The sequence below is a fragment of the Arachis ipaensis genome, chromosome B9 (genome assembly GCF_059453495.1).
Source record: "Arachis ipaensis isolate K30076 ecotype BB chromosome B9, ASM5945349v1, whole genome shotgun sequence".
NCBI lineage: Eukaryota > Viridiplantae > Streptophyta > Magnoliopsida > Fabales > Fabaceae > Arachis > Arachis ipaensis.
Genome location: NC_142444.1, coordinates 126,139,370 through 126,148,198, shown reverse-complemented (window position 1 = coordinate 126,148,198; position 8,829 = coordinate 126,139,370). Strand labels below are relative to the sequence as shown.

At 27.8% G+C, this 8,829-nt stretch overlaps 1 pseudogene; it reads right to left on the bottom strand.

Annotated features, from left to right (window-relative positions):
* Nucleotides 1–482: 482 nt before the first annotated feature.
* On the bottom strand, nt 483–1,360 carry LOC148546231 (uncharacterized; annotated as a pseudogene).
* Nucleotides 1,361–8,829: the final 7,469 nt, after the last annotated feature.

Here is an 8,829-nt window from a genome sequence, read left to right as displayed (position 1 = left end):
GTTCCGAGGGTTACCTGAAACTGGAGGTCGATCTCGGTTGAGATCTTCTGTACTGGTCGGTGCCGACGTGTCCAGCTGGTGAGTGGCGGCCGGAGCTGTCATGTCCGACTTGTTGGCTGGCTGCACTGCTGATCCTTGGTCACCGGAGGGTGGGGGGTACCTGCAAGAGACTCCGATGCTTAAGTTAGCATGGGTATTAAACATGTTTTTAGTAGAATCAGAGTGTGAGTTATACCTGGGTGCTCTAGTGTATTTATAGTAGTGTGGGCTGACCTTTCTGATAAGATAAGTTAGTTATCTTATCTTATCTTATCTTATTTTAAGTGAAGTTAGCTTATCTTCAAGGGAACCGCCTTTATCTCTATGGGCCTGGGTTGCCTTTGGATTTGGGTCGTGTTCTTCTATTTGGGCCCTTTATTGGGCTTTCCTGTCGATTTGGCCGACCTCTTTGAGAAGAGGTCGGGCAGCCTGACCTGAAGAGGTCAGTCGCTTTGTCGCCAATCATCCCAGGTCGGATAGCTCGACCCAAGGTGTGAACAAATACCATAAGTAGCATTCACAATTTCTGAATAAGTCATACTCCCAACCATGGGTGAAAGAGTAGTGAAGTAAAGGTTCTCTAGCCTTCGAACAAATCTCTTAACTTTCATGATATCCGGGGTTACTAAGTGCTCAGCATATCTAGAAAGCTCGATGAAATGATTCTCATACTGCATCACAGACATACCAGGAGTTTGCCTCAACTTCTCAAAATCAGTAGCATTTTTCTCCTTTATACTAGTAAGAAGGAATCTTTCCAAAAAGATCTCAACAAATTCATCCCACAAAAAGGTTGCATTCGGCGTGCCTTTCTACTTTGAAGAAGTGTTTCATATCAATGATAAGCATGTCTTGTTAAATTGTATGTAGCTAAATTCACCGCTGTGCCATCTAGGCATCTGAGGGCTCGAAAGACTTTGTTCAAGCTATCAATAAAGAATTGAGGATCGTCCTCCAGAAGATTTCCAGAGAAAGTAGGCAGATTCAGCTTAAGGAAGGATTGGAGAGTGACAGCTCGTTCCCCAAGGAGTTGTTGGTTTTCTTGATTAAGGATATTTTGCCCCATAGAAGGTGGGGCTCTAACTTCTCTTCAATCAGTTAAGGACTCCACAAGATTATTGACAGTTTCATGAAGTCCTTGTATCTCAACAGCAACATTCACTAGCTTTTCTGTAATAGTCGCACCTCTGCCTCGCTCTATTGGTCTTCTACGACCACCATCCCATTGACTGAGTGGGGGAGAAGGTGCTCCATTAGTTTCAACTTTAGGAGCATTACGTGCTCCTGCCCATGGAGTAGGAATACGACGTTTAGGTGGCATCTTCCACCAAACAATAAATGATCATATCAAATGTAGATAGGCTTAAACACAGAAAACAATAAAAACACACTTTAAAGACCTTATTTTTACAAACATTCCTATAAGTTCTTAGTAATATCACAACTTGTGAAAATGGACCGGCTTTACACAATCATATTCTTACTATATGACAACTGCTCTATATTACACAGAAAAACTTGAGCTCTGATACCAATTTGTCACGACCCAATCTAGCCGTGACTGGCTCTTAGAAAAATATTCACAAGCAAGCCTCAGAAATCGATATTACAGAAAACAGAACAAATAAAATTTCTAATTATACTAAAAGACAACACATTCTTAGCATCATATTTAAAACATACTCAACATATTTACATAAAATTCGACTTTAATATTTATAGCATGGTCTATTAGTATCATCTACTAGAATATTTACAAAGCAACATACTTAAGTCACTAAAGTCGGGTTCTGCCTGTGTCACATGGAGCAGTTTAACAAGTCTAAAAAATTTTAAAGCTATTTACACAAAATATCAAGCACTTGAATAGAAAAGGGCTCACCAACACAAACAAAACTAGAGCAGAATTGATGAAGTTGGATTAGGATCAAGTCCCATATCTGAAAAAAAAATGAAAGAACAATAGAGTGAGTTTTGTAACTCAGTGAGTAAACAAAGCATCCATAACCCCACAAGAGACAATTCTATAAATAATTAACTTTTAGTGAAAATAAATTTACTTTAATAATAATGACAGAAATATACTCAAACACAAGGATAATTACTTATAGACATCAAACATTCAAACTTTCTTATTTTATATAAATATAAGCGGAAGGTCATCTAATTCAGAAAAGTGAAAATAACAGACAGAAATCACACTTAGGTTGTTTTTCTTTGTGTGAATTTTAAAACAGATATGTTCCACTAGTTTTGTGGATATGAAACAGATAGAAACCATTTCATCTCATATGGTCTTGAAAATGCAATTATATACTGACAAGGTGCACCAAGTCTAGCACTTACCACCGCTAGCTGCAGTTTCTATCATAGAACCTTCCAAAATATTTTGACATACAAATTATTATCAAGCTAAAGTTGTCAAACAAATTAATAAGTGCATTCAAAGTATATACGCAAGATAATATCTAAATTTATTCAAATTTATCCAAATTCAATACTAAATTTACATTCAAAGTGTATACGCAAGATAATATCTACATTGTAATTTAATTTTTCAAATAACAAAATTAATTTTAACACAAAATACTATGTCTCAAGTGGGATTTTTTTTTACTTTGTAAAATATTTAATATATAACATCTTGTTGACAAATAAGTTAATAAATAACTAAATCATTAATTTTAAAATTATTTTCAATAATTATAAAAATGATACAATACTAAAATTTAACTATAGATACAAAGTTTAGTCATAGACTAAAATCTAAGACAGGAACTTCTACTCCACAGGTTCCAACAAGCAAGAAGAGTGGTTTCTTTGAGTATCTAATATCACAAACATAATAATAATAACTCTAATAAGTTAATTTTAACATTAATTGATATAATAGAATTTATATACCAAAAAATCTCAAATTCTATCTTACGTACTCTAACTCTAAATTTTCGGATTTATTAATACCCATCACTACAAACATGCTAAAAATTAAAAATATAGATAATTATCAAGTTAAAGAGTCATCTTAATGTCTTAATAATTAGTAATACTTAAATTAAATGTGATTTTTTTTCTTTAAGTTTAGACTACTTTAATGAAATTTTAGAATAAAAGCTAATATAAAAGAGCACAATAAATATAACATAATAGAATTGGAATAGAAGAAGAATAGAAAAATTAATTGAAATAAAAGTGTATGAAATTATTGTTGAAGAAGTGACATGAGGAAAGGGGAGGAGACCTATTATGGCGGTGAGAAAGGATGTAGTATAGTGTCTGTGTATATACTTTCAGAGAGTGTGTATGCCGTTGAAAAGGAAAAAAATTAAGAAAAAGGCCATGGTTGTTTTTTTTTTTTTTTTTTTTTTTTTAAGGTTCTACAAAATATTAATACTATTTATTATTTAAGATTATAAACAAACAAATTATGTAAAACCTTCAGAAATGCAAAGCATCAAGTACGATGAGTTCTTTAATGGTTGAGATTTATTTAAGTTTCTCTTAAGTTAAAAAGAGAGAAATAGACATAATATGATGTCTCCAATGCATTAATTAAATTATATTTGTTAATCATAATTCATAACTTGTCTAAAGATATTATTTATCCAATGCATTATTGGTCATTGCATCGACTAATCATCATATTGATTTGGCCTTCTTATTCTAGACAAACCACTAGCTCATCACATGCACCCTTCTTTTGTTGAATCATATATTCATCGAGATTCTATTCTAGTTTTCTTTGAACAGAGATTCTATTATAATTAAATCAACAATGTACTTATTTAGGAAAATTAAGAATTCTAATAATTGATTTCGATTCTCTAAATATTTAAAATAAATTTCTTTCCACTATAGCTTTAAGAGTAATAATTAGACTTTACTTTCTCATTTATTTACTAATTTTTTTTTTTTTATTTTAGAGGAGTTTGATCTAAACTTTAATAATGGATATTCTCCAAAAATTTGAAATTAATTATATCCAATATAGTTTGAGGGATATCAACATAGAGATAATTTTAAAGCACATTAGTTATTTGACTTAACAAGTTAACTTAATTTTTAACCATCTTTTAATTTAAGAAATTCTTTATCAAAAGAGAATAATTATTAGAGAAAGTCTAGCGGAGCAACATTTTTATTAAAATTTGACCAATATTTAATTAGTAAAAAAAAAGTGAATAATCTCTCACCATTAAATATAATTTCATACCACTAAAAATATTAATGATAATTAATTAATAACTACAAATCACAAAATTGCTGCTCCTCTAACACTCTTCTAATTATTATATATATAGATCACAGCCGTACTTCTAATGGTTAGCACTTAGCAACTCCGTCCTCTGATCTATATACTATGCAAATACGACAAGCTAATTAATTAGAGAAAAACACCAAGAAATTCCTAACTAACTACATATACCAATTAGACATCACCAATGACTTCTTCCACCTCAAACATTCAAAATCACAAGGATCCTATGCCCTTTTCAGTTATTGTCATCATCACGATATATGTGTGTATTTAAATATTTACCATTTTTTAAGGATCTTACTAAAGTTCTGTTTGATTGTGGATGATGAATAAAATGATTTGAGATATATATATATTAAATAATTATTTAATCTTGTTCATTTTTTCTATTTGTTATTCTGATTTTTTTTGGTTTTTTAAGTTTACAATGTCTATCACTCTTATTCTTTTATGAATTGAAGAATTCATTATCTATAACAATATATAATGTCAAAACAGAGTTTTTGGTGTCCAACTTTATGTTCCAATATTATCCTTAATGATAGAAGTTCTCCGTACATGCATGCGTCAGTTACTTTAAAATAACAATATATAATGCCAAAACAGAGTTTTTGGTGTCCAACTTTATGTTCCAATATTACCCTTAATGATAGAAGTTCTCCGTACATGCATGCGTCAGTTACTTTAAATAAAAAACTTCCACCATTAACAACACATCTATAACAATATATAATGCCAAAACAGAGTTTTTGGTGTCCAACTTTATGTTCCAATATTACCCTTAATGATAGAAGTTCTCCGTACATGCATGCGTCAGTTACTTTAAAATAACAATATATAATGCCAAAACAGAGTTTTTGGTGTCCAACTTTATGTTCCAATATTACCCTTAATGATAGAAGTTCTCCGTACATGCATGCGTCAGTTACTTTAAATAAAAAACTTCCACCATTAACAACACATATCTATACCAATATATAATGGGGATATAGGAGTTTGGTATCCAATTCTTTCTTCCCATTTTACCCTCTTCTTTTTTTTTCAAGAAAATGTTTTACCCACTTCACTTTTAATATAAAAAAAAACTGTTACTACGTATTTAATTTTTTTATTTTTTTAAAATTATTTTTACCTATGATAAAATTTAAAACTAATTCATTTTATTTCAAATAATAACATAATTTGTTGATATCTATACCAATATATAATGGGGATATAGGAGTTTGGTATCCAATTCTTTCTTCCCATTTTACCCTCTTTCTTCTTTTTTTTTCAAGAAAATGTTTTACCCACTTCACTTTTAATATAAAAAAACTGTTACTACGTATTTAATTTTTTATTTTTTTTTAAATTATTTTTACCTATGACAAAATTTAAAACTAATTCATTTTATTTCAAATAATAACATAATTTGTTGATATTCTATAACAAAATTAATTAAATTACAATACACGGTTTAAATACTTCTGATGTCTATTGTTTATTTTAAAAAAAATTACATATAAACGTGTACTCTTAATTAAATCTATACCAATTTATTAAATTATAATACACGGTTTATATATTTTTCTGATGTCTATTGTTTATATTTAAAAAAAAATTACATATAGAAGAGTACTCCTTAATCAAATCTATACCAATATATAATGGATTATACCAATATATAATGGGATAGAAAAATTTAGTATCCAATTTTTTCTCTCTATTTTACCCCTATTTTTTTAAGTTTGTTAAACACTGAATTCAATATAACAAACTATTACTACGTCCTCTATTTTTTTTATCAAAAAAATAATTTATCAAACTAATTCACTTTCAACCCCACCACATGTTTTAAAATTGATTTACTTCCAATAAAAAACTGCTATCACTACGTACTCAATTTAAAAACTGACCCACTTTCAATAAAAAACTGATCCACCTTCAGTCGTACTTAACTCCCAACAAAATTAAATTACTCTTTCACTTTCAATTTTGGTCTCGCAAATGTTTTTCTTCTCTGCATCTTGCTATCACGAAATCAACAATCACGTCAACGTCGACCACTTGGACAGAATCTGCTAGGCGAAGAAGACAGAAAATGACCGAAGAACAAAGATAGCAACACCTGACTAGAAGACGTGCAACTTATTCGGAGATGATTCGACAAGAAAACAAGTTGTCATATTAATTGATACAACTTCAATTCCAACTTCAATGCCAAACACAAGTGGAGGTACCACAAACATAAGAGTAGCCCGACTGACTACAATTAAAACAGGCAAATAAAAATCTATAACAATATATAATGTCGATACGGATTAACCTCCTTTTTAATTCTTTATTCCAATAATTTATTCGTTTATTAATTTTATCCGTTTTCAATTTTTCTTATTTCTCTTTCCAATTCTGAATGTGCTTCTCTGCATGTAACAATTATTTGGATAAGTTTTTGTGATTTTCTGACTATGCTAAATGTTGATTTTAGACGCCATGTATGAAAGGAGAAAAAAATAATTAGGAGTGATAAATAATTTTTTTATCGATCTTATCATTTTATTTTGGGTATATTCTTTATGTGAGTACTTTATACCAATAGTTAATCTCATTATTCAATTTTTAGTGCTTCTCCTCTCACCATTAGGTGCACTTTTCTGTATTATTACTGTTGCCATCATTCTTCTTCCTTAAATATCGTGATTCTATCGCCTCCATCTTTTTCTCGCTTCCATTCACTACAATTGCAAATTTTATACCGTTTTACTATAGTTATTAATTTCACGGCATAACTTTCACCTTCATTTTCCTTTCTCTTCAGTTTACTTACCAAACTGTATTAATTCTTATATATTTTTAATCTATCTTTCACATCTAAAGTTTTCTTTCATCAATTTAATTTTAAAAAAATTATTTTTTTTATCTGATATTTGTTTTTTAATTTTTTTTATATGCATATACCTATCAATAATGAACCAAAGAACTCTTATAAATTATTTTGTTAATTTTTTTTATTTTTTTAAACGATTTTGTACAAGATAAAATTATTTTTTAAATTTTTTAAAGTATTAATTATGTAGAATATTTTTTTAAATTTTAAGTGCATCAATATTTACCTTTTAAATCTCATTTTTTTAAATTGTTTTGTATTTAATGATGTTATTTTTTTAATTTTCTAAATTATTGATTATATAAAGTATTGTAATTAAAATTTGAGTACATAAATATTTATTTTTAAATTAAATTAAATCAATTATACAACAAAAAATTTACTAATTTTTTATTCCACAATATTATTTGTTTGGCATATAGTCCTGATTATTTGATGAGTTTAATTTTGATGGTGATTAGATGTACGTGTAAAACTATTTTACACTAATAGGACATCAAAGTTAAATTCTTATTTGATTGACATAAAAAGACGCAAAAAAAATTGTAACTACCAATGATTTGTTAAAATATTGATATGTTTATTTCCTAAACTATTAACGATGTAGAGTTCTGACATTTAAGTATATGCAAATTTGTTTATAATTCAATTAAAATAAATAATTTATATTTCAAAAAAATTAATTAATTAAATATTATTTGTTTGGTATATAGTATTGATTATTTGATTGGCATATAAAAGATGGAAAAGAAAATGTATGTATTAATAGTAAAGTGAAAAAACTCTCAAGGATATTTTGCTAATTATTTTTTAAATTTTTAATCAGTTCTATGTCGGTTAATATTTTTTTTATTAAATATTAGATTGACATATAACATTAAAGATATGGTAGGATAATAATATCTATGAGTTAGTTTTTTTAAATAACCTGATAACACAATAAATATCTAAATTTTCTGTTAAAAATAGTTTCAACCTTTACAATATTATACAGGCTAATTTAGATAGCCAAAATAAACTAAAATAAATAACAACAAGAAGATATAGAATTTCACTTTTTGTTATATAATACAAAAATAATATAATAATACAATAAACTGTAATAAAAATAAAGTAAAATAAGTAACAATAAGAAGATATAGAATTTTATTTTTTGTTCTGTAGTACAAAGATAATATAATAATCTAATAAATTGTAATATTCTGGTACAAAAGAACATAAAATTTAATCAAAAATACTATTTGTACACCAAAATCAGCCACCAATGTATTTGTGTATAATAAATACATGTATAGTTTAATTTATTTTCAATGTGTATTTGTATTCTAGCATGTATTTTATACGGGTGGCAGACTTTGGTGTACACATAGCATAACTCAAATTTAATATTATTCTTTTCAGTAGCTTTTTATCTTTTTATTTTAATTTTATTAAAAATACTAATATAATTTACTTTTAACTTTTAACTTTTAACTTTTAAGATAAATGTAAGGATGTGACATTTTATGTATTAGATAATGTAAAAAATTTATTATAGAAGAAGTTAAGAATATAAGAGAGAGAAAGAAAGAATTTTTTAACCTATTAAATATGAGTTATATCAAGTGATGATTAAGAATAAAACAAACATACAACTTATATAATAGTAGTCAAATGTAAGAAGTAA